The 16,885-nt window shown below is 32.8% G+C and overlaps 2 non-coding genes across 2 annotated transcripts; both read left to right on the forward strand.

The window, feature by feature from the left end:
• Nucleotides 1-13,928: 13,928 nt before the first annotated feature.
• On the forward strand, nucleotides 13,929-14,000 carry Trnae-uuc (transfer RNA glutamic acid (anticodon UUC)). The gene has a single exon. It is a non-coding gene; the product is annotated as a tRNA-Glu (tRNA).
• Nucleotides 14,001-14,703: 703 nt separating this feature from the next.
• On the forward strand, nucleotides 14,704-14,775 carry Trnae-uuc (transfer RNA glutamic acid (anticodon UUC)). The gene has a single exon. It is a non-coding gene; the product is annotated as a tRNA-Glu (tRNA).
• The last annotated feature ends 2,110 nt before the right edge of the window (nucleotides 14,776-16,885 follow it).

The following is a 16,885-nucleotide window of genomic DNA, read 5'->3' on the forward strand; positions in this document are numbered from 1 at the left end:
CATCCGATGTCATCTGATAATTACAGCGGCAATCTAGCACTGACCGCTTAATGATAAGCTTTCGTCGCGCAAAGGACAAGCAATAAATGATTATTACATTTTAATAAAGCACGTTTATACCGAAGAAGCGACTTTCTTCGTCACCGTTTTTTTTTTCTTTTTTTTTTACGATGTCGCAAAAATCCAATATGCTCCTCGTGTATTCTTGTATATACTTGATTTATAAATAAAATATCCATATTCTGTCCTTCTTTCTTTCGTTCTTTTTTTGACCAATGTATAAGTATTATCAGATATCGTTCTATAAAGATTGATCGTATTTTTGTCTAATTGTATCATTTATAATATCAAAAATATCATTATATATTTTCGTTGTTATATTTTTGTTATTATATATTTGAATATTTTTTTTGGAAACATGTACAAAAAAATTATTATAAAATTAATTATTATAAATATTAATTAAAACGATCTAACGACCATTTCGCGTAAGAGATAATGTCAGGTACAAATATGATAATTAAATAGGATAAATAGGATAAATTCTCTCTCTTGTATTTATATTATTATCTTCATTACTAGTTTGTCCAGTCATGAATACATTGAACATTAAATCAGCGTCGTGAAATTTATTGCTGATAATTATTATCCTCGTTAAAAGGCAGCGGGTTAATAGAATGATATAAAGGAAGACGACGCGTCATTAAGTCATTAAGGCCATTGGCTCCATGTAGTTGACGCACTTTGGTCAATTTTCATCGATTAGTCGCGCAAACTCGATAACGGCTCTAACTACAATACATCAAATAAGAGCGTAACGCAATTACAGCAAGATCTTGATATTTTGCAAAAAAAAAATTCAATTTTAATAATTTTATTTCTTCATTTTCTTTCTCTCTTTCTCGTATTTTCCTATTTTATCCTAGACAATATCCTTTATATCCCTTTATCCTTTCTAAACGGTGATATATAATTTAGATAGCAACAAAATTTCAACAGCACAGAACAAAATAAATATAAAGCATCAAATATGAAATGTCAGATAATGACAAGAGAGGCATCGAAATAAACACAAGGATTGGCCGGTCAAGAATCGCACTGTAAAAAAAAATTGAAACTTCAGACAAAATAAGGTTGCACAAGACAAGGCAATTATTCGTAAAAATATTAATATTAATAATGAAAATTTTTGGAAATTTAAATCTTGTCTTGATCTCCAGTGAGTCTTGTAGGAAAAATTTCGTCTTGTATTATTTCGTCATGATTTTATTAGCAATTTTTATCTAATACTGAGCAATTGTTTAAAATAATATTTAACATGTAATTTTAACGATCTTCATAATATATAATAATATAAGATAATTATTACTATTTATGTCAATCGTTTACTTCCCAAAATACTATATAATGTTTTTAATGAGCTAAATAACTGTGGAAAATTTTATATTATTTATTTTGTTTACTGCATCAATTATTACCAAGTTTTCGTTAATATAAATATATTTATATTTATTAAATAAAATTTTGTAAGTTTGTACAATATAATAATTCTTTCTCGTTTAATTTACAAACAAATATAATATTTCAACTATTTTTAAAAATCAATAATCTTAACAATGTTTTAATCTCAATATTGTTTTAATAACTAATAATAAAACTCAATAATTAAAAATTTTGTCTTAATTTTAAGACAATCCTTTTTTGCAAACACCCAATCTGAATTTCCAAACAAAATGCTGTCTGAATTTTTAGACACACTTCAATATTTAAACAAATTTTTCTGAACTTTAAAAAAAACAGTTCCGATAATTAATATATAGATTGCCTGAAATTTCTTACAATCTCACTCAGAAAATTGAAATAAAAATATGTCTGAATGTTTAGAAAATTTTTTACAATACGCGTTTCCTCATCAGAACGATCGGATAACTGCTGGATCGTTCGAGGAGAGTCGATCGACCCGTCTTTTCCGTGAATCTGGATCGTGCCGGGTCCTTGTGCGGGTACACATCGAGATATATAAACGAGCTCGGTGCCGCGAGTGGAGCCGCTTGAGTTATGACCGCGACCATTACTTGGGACAAACGAGGCTAAGCGTGTCGACACGGAGCCGAGCGGGCAGCGGGTCTCGTCGATTCCCCCAAGTCATTCCGCGACTTACAAGAATTACGAGAGAGCTCTCTCTCTCTCTCTCTCTTACTCGAATCGCAAACCTCCGTCGCAGCTCCCGATTGACAGTTTTAAAGCCGCCGTCGTTGGTATCGGCTCTCGTTATCCAGGACGCGAATTCCGCATAGACGCTTTATGGATTTCCTACGTTCGCCGCGAGCAAATATACGATATCGCGAGCAGAATAGCGAATACCTTGTAACCCACATTTTCCAATTATTTATGTTTCGCGAGGTTTTTGCGATATGCAGCTGCTCAGCGCTGATGGTATTTCAAAAGCATAGGTGGTTAGTATGACGGGATGAAGTATCTCGGGAAAGAAAACTTATGGCAGTGCGTTGAAGAGCTTATTAAAGGGGGAGGGGGGGGGAGGCAGTGTAACGGCTAAGAAAAGGCTATTTTTAATAATTTTTTTTTCTGTAAATAATAATTTTTTTTTTAATCACGTTATTAATATCACGAAATAATAAAAGTAATGTAAAAAAATGAATAAAAAAATAATTTAGTACATACAATGACGGACTTTTGAAGAAAAAAGTTCCAAAATTCCTGAGACGTTGACTTTTGTTTTTTAACATTACAAAAAAAATAAATTATTCAATCGAAAATTTCATACGTGCAAGCCTGAAGCTATTGTCTCATATTTTAAGAAAATAGTTTTTTTTTTTTGTTTTGTTTTGTTTTGGGGCTTTTGTTGCCTCGCTACGAACGCCCTCGATTTTTTTTAAAGCTGCTAAAAATATAGGCTATTATAGCTATAAATATTTTTTAACGAAATTTTCACCAAAAATGTAATTCAAATCGTGTATTTTATGATGTGATTTAAAAAAAAAAAAACAATTATTTATCAGAAAAAAAAATTCTTAAAAATAGCCTTTCTTTTTAGCTGTTACATTGGTTTCCTCCCTTAATATTTTTCTACAAAAAGCTTTCGAAAAATTTGGAATAAAGTTATAAGCATAAATATATAGAAAATAGAGTAAAATAGAAAAGTCCCTAGATCCCTAGAAAGTCAACTAATGCAAATAGTATAGGTATTTTTATGAGCACTTGCAAAAACAATACTAATCTCTTTAAATAATCACATTTTCATATTTTTACGCCTAAATAAACGTTAACCATTAATCTACGTTAATTTAATCATATAATATGAAATGTAAATCGCAAAATAGATGGAACTTAATATCGTCTTACATTTTAAATCAATCTGATTGCAAAGCATTGGATACATCCATACGCGTCATTAAGATATCGATTTAACGCAGAAATATCAGCGATCGGGCAAGCTTACACAATAAGCATAATAACGGCTTCGTTCAGAAAAGCTCACACGTTCCCCGATGCCATTTCGTCATTAGTCTCGTCTTAGCTCGAGCACGGCTCGTAGCCGCCGTGGGTCGTTACTTACTTCGTCCTGAGAACAAAAAAGAAAAAACACAACGATTAAAACTCCTGTCCCACCGTATGTACAACTTCATTATTAAATACATTTTACATTTATTTATTCGAAAATCTTTTTTTTTACACAAATTATTAGTCATTGTTAATGCAAATGTAAATAGTAGATATCGATGTATATTTTATTAAAGCTGAGAAATTTTTAAAAATATAATCTGAAATAATAAAAATGAATTAGTTTCGATTTTATTTTATTAAATCAACATTTACATATAGATAGATTTTAGTTGTTTTATTTAATCTTTTTGTCCGCCTGAAAAATTACGTGTCGCTTGTGTTACGTGCGGTTTGCATTTAATTTTAATTAGATTTCCCAGGAGATCTTTGTTAACGTGTTTCGATTAATGTCTACAAAATCGTATGAAAAGTGTAAGTATATCAGTTTGTCTGCGGCTATATCCATAACTATAAATAATGATCACTCGTCGATCGTTAGTCGAGCATTTACGTTTCCACGGGTCATTAACTCGTTTCCATTAAGGCGTGGCCTTGCCTATCCTTTTTTTTCCCTTTTCTTATCCCCTTCTTTTCGTCCATTTTCTTCGCGTACTTTTACGTTTAAAATCGGTTAGCATTCGATTTTAGACAAATGGAATATGTATTTGACAGCATTCAGATCTTTTGAATATGATAGATATTTTTAGAATGATATATAAAACATGGTCACGAATTTCTGTGCGCAAAAAAATATTTTCTCCACACAATTATTATTATTTTATTAGATTATTTTAACAAAATAATAATACACATTTTATGAGAAATTTAACATCGTGAATTACTGATTGCTTCAAAAAGTCTTTTTTTTTTAAATTGTGAAAAATTGCAAAAAATTGATTTTTTTCATATTTTAGTAAATATATGGAGTAACGAGTGTTATTTGAAGAGATAAATTTATTTATATATCTTATTTATTTAAATGTCAATATTTATTTCTTTTATTAATGTATCAACAATATTTCGCTAGTGTAATCCTGTTTAAGAAGAACAAAAAATGCCTAAATCACGCTTTTGTTACTGTAAATAAAGTAAATATTCCAATACAATTTACACATTATTATTAACATTACTAATAATATCATCAATTTATAACAAAAACAATTGGGATCGACTGAGGTCCTTATCACCACCTATCTTTTGATTTTTTAAATGTACATTTAATTTAAACAAAAAGCTTTACTCTATATTAAAAAAAATTAAGATTTTAAATATAACAAGGTGCGAGAAATGAGGAGATTTATAAAATTTGCGAGAAATTTGAGCACGAGAGAACCTCTCTTTGAATTCTCTCGCATAATAAGCATCAAAACTTACGAGCAAGAGACATTTGCAAACGATACATAGTTCAAAGAGACGATTAATGGCTTCATTGCTGCATCCTCGATGCACCGGTTCTGTCAATGAGACCGCCTCATTCTTATCCGCCACGTTGTTCATACATCCAGCTCCCGATCTTTCTCTCTCCGACTTTGTTATCTATTTTCTTTGCAGCATCCAATTAAAAATATATTTTAAGCCACGCATTCTTCTTAATGGCCGATTCCAGGATCGATCTATCATTTCTAATAAATCTGCATGTTGTACTGATATTTAAAAATAAAATCGTATCAAAGTGTGTATTTCCTTATCATGAATGTATATCATTATGTATGATGTTCTCATGATTACAATTTATTGAGTTGTCGTGGGAGAAAAAATTATGTTTCGCGGATCATAAAGCGTTTAGAAAGCATTGCATTCATACTAGATCCAACCGCTTACATGGCAAGGCAGGAACTATAATCCCTCAACGTCTTTTGCCATTTAGTTTTCATGTAACCTCGATGTTATCTCGGGAGGAAAGTCACTTCGTAAGGATCACTGCGCTCCGACGAGCAGTCACGATCGCTACACGGCATCGTGTCTTATTGTAGTACGTTGTAGGCGTTTGACCGGTACTAGGAGATCTTTATCGGTTCGTCTTATTATTATTATGTTATATAGGGATCCCCCCATCCCTTCCTCCCCCTCCCCGTTCAAGCGATATACATCGAGAGCCGCGTTATCGCGGTGATAAGCGTGCAAGGTTTCACGGATTAGTGTTTTACCAACGAAATAATTCACTAAGCGTGATTATTGCAACATTATTTTTCGTAGTGGGAAAGTTTGACATGCACTCTCACGCGCATGCTGCGCATATTAATTATTACATCATTGCGCGAATCGAGTTATCGCGCAAATCATCGATTGTCAAGGCGATTATATCTTTTCGGATCTACCTTGTCTTTCGGGATGGAAATACGAGAAGCACGTGTAAAAGTTCGGTAGCTGATCCGTGTTCTCGAGTAGCTTGTAACGCTTTTAACACGCTGGTGATTATAAAAGTGAGTTGTAGAAACTCGATGGGAAGAATATTTATTTAATATATAATTGTAAATTAAATAGAATTACGTTAAAATAATTTGCAACGTAGAAATGGAAATATCTTTAAGAAAAAAATTTTATAAGCAATCGCGATATTTTAGTTTGCATAATTTTTATCGGTTTGTCTTATTATTATTATGTTATATAGGGATTCCCCCCATCCCCTCCTCCCCCTCCCCGTTCAAGCGATATACATCGAGAGCCGCGTTATCGCGGTGATAAGCGTGCAAGGTTTCGCGGATTAGTGTTTTATCAACGAAATAATTCACCAAGCGTGATTATTGCAACATTGTTTTTCGTAGTGGGAAAGTTTGACATGCACTCTCACGCGCATGCTGCGCATATTAATTATTACATCATTGCGCGAATCGAGTTATCGCGCAAATCATCGATTGTCAAGGCGATTATATCTTTTCGGATCTACCTTGTCTTTCGGGATGAAAATACGAGAAGCACGTGTAAAAGTTTGGTAGGTGATCCGTGTTCTCGAGTAGCTTGCAACGCTTTTAACGCGCTGGTGATTATAAAAGTGAGTTGTAGAAACTCGATGGGAAGAATATTTATTTAATATATAATTGTAAATTAAATAGAATTACGTTAGAATAATTTGCAACATAGAAATGGAAATATCTTTAAGAAAAAAATTTTATAAGCAATCGCGATATTTTAGTTTGCATAATTTTTTTACAATTAAACGAAATCTTATTCATTTCTTTCGACTTTGAGTGGAAACAAATAATACTAAATAAAAGATTAGGTGAAATTTGCAATACTGATTATTCCAAATTCCTGATAGTAACAATAAATAAGATAATTAAGATTGTAGTTTTTTTATTCAAGGACGCTTTACCTGTATAAAAAACTCAAAATTAAAAAAAAAACCATATTTCTTACATTTATATTGTTTGAAAAACCAAATAAATAAATCCAGATTATAAAAAAAATTAAAGTACCACAAAATAATATGATTTTTAATGTCTTGATAAAAAAAATATTTATAATTAATATTTTTCCTAATTTATGACAAAAACTTTTGATCGTGAATACTCCCTGTAAGAAACAAAGAAAAAAATAATAATAATAATTTGCAGAAAGGGAGAAAGGAAAAAACATAATATTTTTCTACAATTTTTAGTAAATAGCTTTTAAACGGAAGTGGATCTAAATCAAATTTTGCACAAAATTTCCTGTAAGATTTAAATTAGAGTTTCCTTAATATACGTGAAAATTTTTATTTTGTTGACAATGCTTTTTTTCTTGTCAAATTTGTCAATAAGTGCTACAATACGTGATATTTGATAAGAATACTAACTTTAAACTTAAATAATTTCCAAATCGTTAAGAAAATTGTGCTTATATTTTGCATTTTAATATCTGAAAGAAATAATAGAACAATCTGCGAAATTTTCATGTTTTTGTCAGACACATTTGACATGTGACACATATCCTTAAACTCGTTTTTTTACATACACAGCTCATTTTTATAATTCCTTAGAACAATTTATAATATGCATACAAAATCATGAGGAAAAATATGGAAAAGGAGAGCATGTATGGAACTTATGAAACATGACAAGCAAATAGATTTATCTCGACACGCCTGATTTGCCTTTGAAGTCTACTTTATGATTACCGATTTATCGGTTATCAGCTTGTAGGAAAATTAATAATATTTCCATTGGGATTATAATTTCGTGCTAAATAACGACACCGTTCCATTCTCGACAAAGATATGCCAGACACGACGTGATGACGATTAATCGAATTAAAAGCGAACAACAGTGTGGAGATTCGGGCTGATTTGCAATTGACGCTTATTATTAGATATCATTAATTAATGAATTTAAGGTGTCGTGCGAGAGAAGTGGTTATATCAAATCATCATTACTGATGGCAATTACGGGCTCTCCTCGTATCAAACGACGTATAATTGTTCGTCTCTCACCGCACTATCGGAATGTCTCTTTCCCACGATAATGTAAACGCGCCGGCATTTTCATGCGAACTGCTCAGACTTTGCGGGCTGCAACGGGCGCGAAGATGCGCATGTACAATATATTTAACGAACGGTTAGCTCCTATTCACCGACTCTGAAGATACACATCATCTAATCGGATCCAGCGCTAACGCGCAATCGCTCGTAATCACTTGCAATCGACGTTGATCGCATCTTCATGCAATGCGTTTCAATACAAGATATTTTCAATGAGAAGTTTTGACATATATAATCCCCATAGCTCACAAGCTCATAATAAGCCATCTCAAGTTAATATTATTTTATTATTGTATTTTAATTGTTTTGCATTAATTAATATTATCTCCAGAATTCTCTTAACTTTCTAAAATTACGGATATATACGTGAAATAAAATAAAATAAATTACAGATATATAAATAAGTAAAATGTTTATCGCTCCATTACATTAAATTTTTTATTTCATTTTATTATTATTTATTAGTTTGTTACATCTCGATATGAAATAAAGACAAGGGATGTTAAGGTCGAGATGTGACTCGTCTTGCTCGCGGCTTCCTCCTGATAAAGGCTGCGCGCTTTTTTTCGCGTATTCTCTTCCGCATTATTTATCCGCGCGTGCAGTCTGTAGTCGAATCGTATTTTCAAATGCATGACATTATCGTGCCTCGTTGAACGCGTTGAGATATAAGAGTAAGGAGTGCTATGTGTGATTGCTTGTGCTACCATAAATTATATTCCCCCCCGGCGATTCTGCGTGTTAGATGCATGCTTGACATATAACCCTCGAGATTTATTTTGAAATAGATAATATCAACTTTGCTGACTAATTTATGAAAACTGATTGAATTCAAAGAGATTTATTTCTAAGTAGATAATATTAATTTCACTCACTAATTTATGGAAACTGATTGAATTTAAAGGCGGTTTCTCCATTTTTTTCTGCCATGTTATATATATATATATATATTTTTTTTTTCTTTTTTATTTCTCATGATTTATTATCGTGTGTATGTGTGTGTGTGTGAACATAAATATCATACCAACAATTATCCATAATTATCATATTTGTGATTATTTAATTATGTTTTAAATTCTAATATATCACTCTAATATAATGCGAGTGTTCTTATCAGCATTTCTTTAATTAAACATAATAATTATAATAATTATATTTCCTCTCTTTCTCTTTGGATATAAATGTGCGTTTATAAATGCGTGTTTATAAATGTGCGCGCGATTAAATATCAGGACTCGCACTCTCGGATTGGCTGTAAATGTTTTCAACAAATACCTCAATATTCGATTTTAATCATTCCTCATCGAGGCCCGTTTCCCGGCACATAAATTCAGCAATTTTGATTAAATCTCACGGACATGTTTCACACACTTTCCCTCGGTCGGAGTCATGTTTATCTGATCCCCGGTCGAGTCAATACAACGAGAATGCGGCGCAATTAGTATCTCATTAGACAGCGCGACTGTTCTAATTTCTTAGTTTCGCATTAGAAACGTCACTCCGCCGTTCCACGTGGAACGTAACGTGACGTTCCCTCGTGCCTCCTCTCTTCGGGCTTCTCTCCCGCTGGTTCACCCTTCCGCTCTATTACGTTCCTTCGGCTTCTCCAAGCATGTGGCGAGGAACTTGGTATACGCACCAAAGTAAACTACCACCTACACTCTGCCTCTCTTATTTGGTGATTGACGCGAGCCGAGTCGGTGTCGGCTCGGTTAGCGTTTCAAAATGCGTGTTATTGAACCGATCGCATTCTGCAATGCCTTTTTAACGAAAGAAACGACAATTTTTCCACTCTATCAAAATTTCATTTTTCTTGTAATTAAATATATGATATTGCCTGCTAATATGTTGATATATTTTTAATAATTTGATTTTATAACGATGTATCCATTATCTATTATCTATTATCTATTATCTTTTATCTATTATCTATTATCTATTATCTATTATCTATTATCTGTAAAAAAAATCGCTTTACTGTAAACGGCCACAAACGATTTCTTTACGTAAGTTAGTAATGGCCATGCCACATGACGGAAATCGCAAGAATAGACCCAGCTCTTTATCACTGTCTTCTCTCTGCGTTCGACTCTCCTCTTCGCGAGCCACGTGATCCAAGAAGTCGGCTGATGTAAACTATCGCATTTGCTAAAGCGGCTAAAGAGCGAACGAAACGAGGCCGCGTGTGCGCTCTCGACATTGGAGTAAGTCGCTGAATTGATATGGGATATGACGAGGTACGGACGCGACAGGCGACAGGCCGGTGACGGAAGGCGAGCGCGACGAGAAGCGACGCGTAACGGGAAATCGAGCGAGCGTGGATATACCGGATGAGGGAGGAGGAAAAAAATCGAGAGGGAAGATCGGAAAACCGGAATATCGAGCGGAGACGAGGCGTGCGTGGAAACAAACAAGCGCGGAGCTCTCGCGGCCGGTTAAATATAGGAGACGCATTCGAATAATAAATGACGGCCGCGCATTAGCGTGCGGTTAAACGAGCGTGTAAGTAGAGAGAGAGAGAGAGAGCGTTGAAAGATTGGCGCGAGCGAAATGCGTTTCCATTATTTCCGGCGAGTCGGTGGATCGCGCTCTTTAAACAACACGTACGGAAAGGCGGAAGGGATGAGGAGGGGGAGGCGGCGGGAGGCGCAGGCGCCGCGCGGATGCGTAAGCGTAGTGGAGGATAATTATGGAAGAAAGATGATTTGTAGTAATTAGCATATATATGAAACTTGCTGCATATATGAGATGCGCCTCGCGTATTTACATATTTATGCGCGTATTTGTAAATGTTGCGTTATGTTGACGGGACCTTAAAGCGGTCCTTTTCACCGGATGTCGATGATCGCATAGACACAAGATGGGTGAAAATCTTAAACGAGATTTATAATCTCGATAAGGAGTTTCAAGACTACATTCTGTGCATTAAAGATGTTTGGTTGTACAATAGTAGCGAATAACTGTCAAAATTAGAAACAAAAAAAATATATTTTTTACGTTTACACTGTTTTAAAAAATTAAATAAATAAATCTGGATTATAAAAAGAATTAAATTAATTAAATATATATTACAAAATAATATGGTTTTTGTCTTCGTAAAAAAAATAACTGTAATTAACATGTTTCCTAATTTATAACAAAAACTTTTAATTCTGAATACTCCCTGAAATCAACTACAAAAAATAAAAAAAAATGAGTAATTTGCAAAGAGAGAGAGAGATAATATTTTTCGGCAATTTTTAGTAAATATATTTGAAAATTTTTATTTCGTTGGCAATGTTTTTCTTTTTTTGTCAAATTTATCAATAAATGTTATACGCGATTTTCCATTAATCGATACTAATTTCAAACTTAAGTAATTTCCAAATCGTTAAGAAAATTGCTCAGATTTTGCACAGATACTCGGAAGAAATAGTACAATAGTCTACGAATCTTTTATGTTTTTGTCAATATTTTGTCAATATATGACACATGTATCCTTCAAAATGTGCACGTAATGTATTTGTTTATATGCGAACGTAATTATATCGTACGCTTCACATTTTCAGAGCGCAATAATGAGCTCATGTTCTGAAAGTTGATCATTTATTGAACAAAAGAAATATAGCGTGCATCAGCATATCGATCAAAGGATATCGATAACTCAATATTATTGAATCGTACCCAAAATGTTTGCAGTGACATCGATAACAGAATGATAACAGCGAGTCAACGATCTCTTTCTGACAACTGTAAAAAATCATACAAAGTGTGAGAGAAGATAAATTATTTATTGTTCGCGCGTAAACTTAACCATCCATGAACCACAATGATTCGCGCATGCCTTATACGTGCATGAAAGACGACCACGCGTGTGTAGGCGTGCACTCGAACGGTAATTTACCTGCGTGCACAGGACGCAATTCGCAGCACGGTAAAGGCGAGCGCGTGTGCGGAAGAGCGAGTGGAAACGGACGATGCGAGGATATAGGAAGGGCGGGAGGGACGTAAGGGAAGGGGTTACGAAGAGGAGGAATATACACAGGGACAGGAACGAAGGGACAAGGAAAGGACTGACGAAAGGACGGGAGCGGGAGAGAAGGAGATAACCGCGGGGTCGGACCGGGTGGTTGAAATTAATGTTGCCCGCTTAATTGGAGCCACCGAAGAGTGTGCGTGTGGCCTAAGCGGTTCTCAACCAGTGTTTTCGGTATGTCTTCTATCCCTTGAACGCGTTCGGTAATAGCCGATACAATTTTCGTTACCTTTAATTATTTGCCTTCGAAACAATAAAAAAAGTGGCACGATATGATTTTTTTCACATCTAATTTTTAAATTAATATATTAAAATATGTATGTGGTAGGTAAATATATATGACGTGAGGTTATATGTCAAAAAAGATTTTGTTTTAATTAATGATACTCCAAAATACATATAATAATTTTTATTTTCTTAGAATTATATGCTATGCTAATATCATTTTGCTCTTTTTTATTTTTTAGCTATAATTATCTGTTTTTTTAAACAAAGTTTTTAATTTATATAAAATGCTTGATTCATTTTATCAGATAAATGATGATCATCTTCGATGTATCTTTCAAAATGATTTTAATCAACTCTGTAGATTTCGCACACAGATTTAGAGATATTTCTCGTCATAATATCGTGAAGGTAATTTGGAAAGAAGACGCGCTCGAAAATTTGAGTACCAAGAGTGCCAGCGAGAAAGTAGCAAGAAGATGGTTCGCGAGCAGGTTCGCAGCAGGTGCTCGTGCCGGGTGTGCCGTGCAAATATTACGAGCATTTCGAGTCTCCGTCTGATGATTTCTGTCTCTTCTACCCAGATAAAGTTGATCCTCTACCAACTACTACCTCGGAGACAATCTTTTTTGCATCGTTATATGATACTGCTTATTTGTGCCCTGATTGCAGCAAAAACTGCGCCATCATCAGCATTGTTCAGAAAAATGATGTTGCAACAGATGAGATGAATGCACGGTAATTATATGTTTCAATTATGTTTCTGTGTATTATCATCTCGTGATATCGCGCATGCGCAGAAGTATCTTTTCAAGAAATTTAAGAAGAGCTACTCCCTCCCCCCAATTCAGAACACAATTGAGGATTTATAAATTAAAATAAAGGACGAGATAAATTTATATGTATAGATTGTAAATACTTGATTTTCTCTTTTTGATTTTTTTTTTCTTAATATATGCCGTGATATTGCATTTTATTTTTACAATTGTATGTACATACATATGCTATCCTACCGGCAATGTTGCGACATGAATATGACAAGTAAGTGACATATGTGTAACGACTTTCCATTACAATTTCTTCTTGATTTCGAGTTGTTATTTTTCAGAGTAAACCTTGAGATTATTGAATGATAAACGCTGCAGTTTTCGCTGCAATTCGAAAAATGCTATGAAAAATGCGTTGACGATACTAAAGCATGACAAGAGATTCTACTTATACGTACACATGGATTCCATCTCGTCGTGATGTATACAATTTTCAATGTAAACCTTGAGATTGCGCATTGGAATTATTGATGCGATTCGTTACATGTGACTATTAGCAAGAATATATCCGGACGAGAGAAACACGCTTCTATAAGAATTCTAGAAGTCGCGAAGGCTATGCGTCCATCGTGTTGTCCTTGAAAAATCGAGAGAAAGCGGAAGGGGAAATAAAAGAAAAAGATGAAAATTAGAAACTTGCACATTGCTTTTTCATCATTTTATTTCGCTCACAATGTTCCTCCTCAGAACAAACGGATTTTTCAATTTTGACTTTCTCATAAAGGAAATTTTCATTATGTTAAAAAATTTAGGTGGTTATCCCGATATTTGTGGAAATTAAAGCGTGCACAAATATTTCTCTAAAAATTCAAAATTTTATAAAAACTGAACTCTTTCAAGATCCCATATGGTCTAGTGGCTAGGATACCTGGCTTTCACCCAGGAGGCTCGGGTTCGATTCCCGGTATGGGAAATTTCTTTTTTAGTGTCAAAGAAACACAACAAGGAGAGTAGGGAGACAGAGCGCGCAGGCGTCATCCGCTTCTCTCTTTCGAATACTAAAAAAAATAAACTTTTTTATTGATGCTCACCAAATTCAATCATTCTTTAATGATACTCTATTCATGTGAAAAAATTTAGCCAGATACTTCAAAATTTGCAAAAGTCACATAAAAAAAGAGAAGTGTGTAAATCAAAACTTATATACTCAACGCGTTCATTGTTTATATACGCAATAATTTATAATCTTTTTATAAAAATTTAATAATCTTAAATTTTAACAATATTACAGTCTTTGATATTTTAATTATGTATTTAATTATGTATTTAATTAGGTATATAATATTTAATTTTAATATATTAATTATAATTATCTTGATAATTATTATTATAATCTTTGATTTAAAAATATATTATTTTCTATCCTAACGTTTGTTCTTTTCCATTCAAGAAAATTATTCTTAAATAATAAGAATATATTTTTCTTGGTTGAACAATATAAAATGACTTCATTCAAGCAAATTTTCTTTGTTTAACGTAATATAATCTCATTTCAAGATTTTTATGTTGAAATTAAACATATTTTTTAAATCAGATAATTTTTTATTTCTTTGTAGAGCGTGTACAAATATTTCTCTAAAAGTTCAAAATTCTATAAAAACTGAACTATTTCAAGGTCCCATATGGTCTAGTGGCTAGGATACCTGGCTTTCACCCAGGAGGCTCGGGTTCGATTCCCGGTATGGGAAGTTTCTTTTTTGTATCAAAGAAACACAACAAGAAAAGTGTAAGACAGAGCGCGCAAGCGTCATTCGCGTCTCTTTCGAATGCTAAAAAAAAATGAACTTTTTCATCAATGCTTCCCAAATTCAATCATTCTTTAATGATACTCTATTCATATGAAAAAATTTAGCCAGATACTTCAAAATTTGCAAAAGTCACATAAAAAAAGAAATGTCAAATCAAAACTTATATCTCAACACGTTCATTGTTTATATACGCAACAATCTATAATCTTTTTATAAGAATTTGATAATCTTAAATTTCAATATTACAATCTTTAATACTTTAATTTTAATATTTTAATTATGTATTTAATTATATGTTTAATATTTAATTTTAATGTATTAATTATAATTATCTTGATAATTATTATTATAATCTTTGATTTAAAAATATATTATTTTCTATCCTAACGTTTTTTTTTCCATTCAAGAAAATTATTTTTAAATAATAAGAACATATTTTTCTTGGTTGAACTATATAAAATGACTTTATTCAAGCAAGTTTTTTTTGTTTAACGTAATATAGTCTTATTTCAAAATTTCCATGTTAAAACTAACATATTTTTAAAACCAGATAATTTTTTATTTCTGTGTAAAGCGTGCACAAATATTTCTCAAAAAAATCAAAATTGTATAAAAAATGAATCCTTTCCATGCTCACCAAATTCAATACCAACCAAAAAAAAAAAAAAATACCCCGATATCTCAAAATTTGCGGAAGTTGTGGAAAAAATATAATTTTTCGAATACTCTGAACACATTCGCATAGAAACCTGGAAAAAGAATTGTCACGAAAACAAAGTTTCCTCTACGAGGAAGCAAAAAGAAAAGAAAAGAAAAGAGAGCGCGAGAAGCACGTCGCCATCCGTATCCTGCCGCTCTTGTCGCCGATCCTCATCTCATGAATGTCAAAAGGGGGATTCTCTCTCTCTCTCTCTCTCTCGATCCTCATTTATTGTTACTTACGGGCTTACGGGGTTTTGGCACGCGAGCGGAGCTAATGTGTTAATATAACGTACGGGGGACTCGCCGGCGCGTATCCGCGCCTACGTAAGGACACGTACACGCACGCATGCCGGGCATGCGTCGCGCCATAAAATCGACCCACCCGATCGTCGCCTTGCCACCATTTCTGCCGTCGAATTGCGCCAGATTGTATTCATGAAGGTTAATCGCTGTTCGTCTCGCGGTAATTGCGACGACACGTTTGTTCGCTCATGTTACAGCGTCCATATGAGACCACTGTCCTCCCATTACATCGCTCCATTTTTGCTAGATAATGATAAAACAAAAGAAACTATTAATTTACATTTTAATATAAATTGTAGTTAATAAATAATTGATATCGTGTACCTGTTTATATTCTGATTCGCTTGATGACGTCTTAAAATGATTGTACTCCGACATATTAATGTCAGAATTTTAATCTCTTAGGTTAGGTTAGGTTAGGTTAGGTTTTTGTCAATAAATTAAGAGCATATTACGTGCATAAATAAAAAAGGGTTTAATTCTAGTGTAAATATTAACATATTAAGTATTATATATATATATATATATATATATGTATATATATATATATATATATATATATATATATTATATTATTTATTATATTATATTATTTATTATATTATATTATTATATTATATTATATATATATATATATATTAATTATATATATTAATTATATATAATATATATATTAATTATTATATATATATATATATATATATATATATATATATATATATTAATTATACATATATTAAATATTAATATAATAATCTAATTAGTGTAAATATAATATATAAAATTCGATAGATGCATTATTTTAAAAATAATATCAATTTGAAGACGAAAAGTGAGCGCCTCTGACTCTTATTTGTGAGCAATTTGTAAGCTCGTTCGCCTTACACAGCGTCTTAACATCCGCTTCATAGATCATCAGCGCGGGCGGGAGTTTCGTGGCATGATTTTACGATCGGAGCGACGTATATACATTCGACGGCCATTATGCACGATGAAATTTTCTCTCTTCTTTCTTTCTCGTTGTATATACACGCGCATTCGCGAA

Source organism: Cataglyphis hispanica, chromosome 23 (genome assembly GCF_021464435.1).
Source record: "Cataglyphis hispanica isolate Lineage 1 chromosome 23, ULB_Chis1_1.0, whole genome shotgun sequence".
In the NCBI taxonomy this organism is placed as follows: domain Eukaryota; kingdom Metazoa; phylum Arthropoda; class Insecta; order Hymenoptera; family Formicidae; genus Cataglyphis; species Cataglyphis hispanica.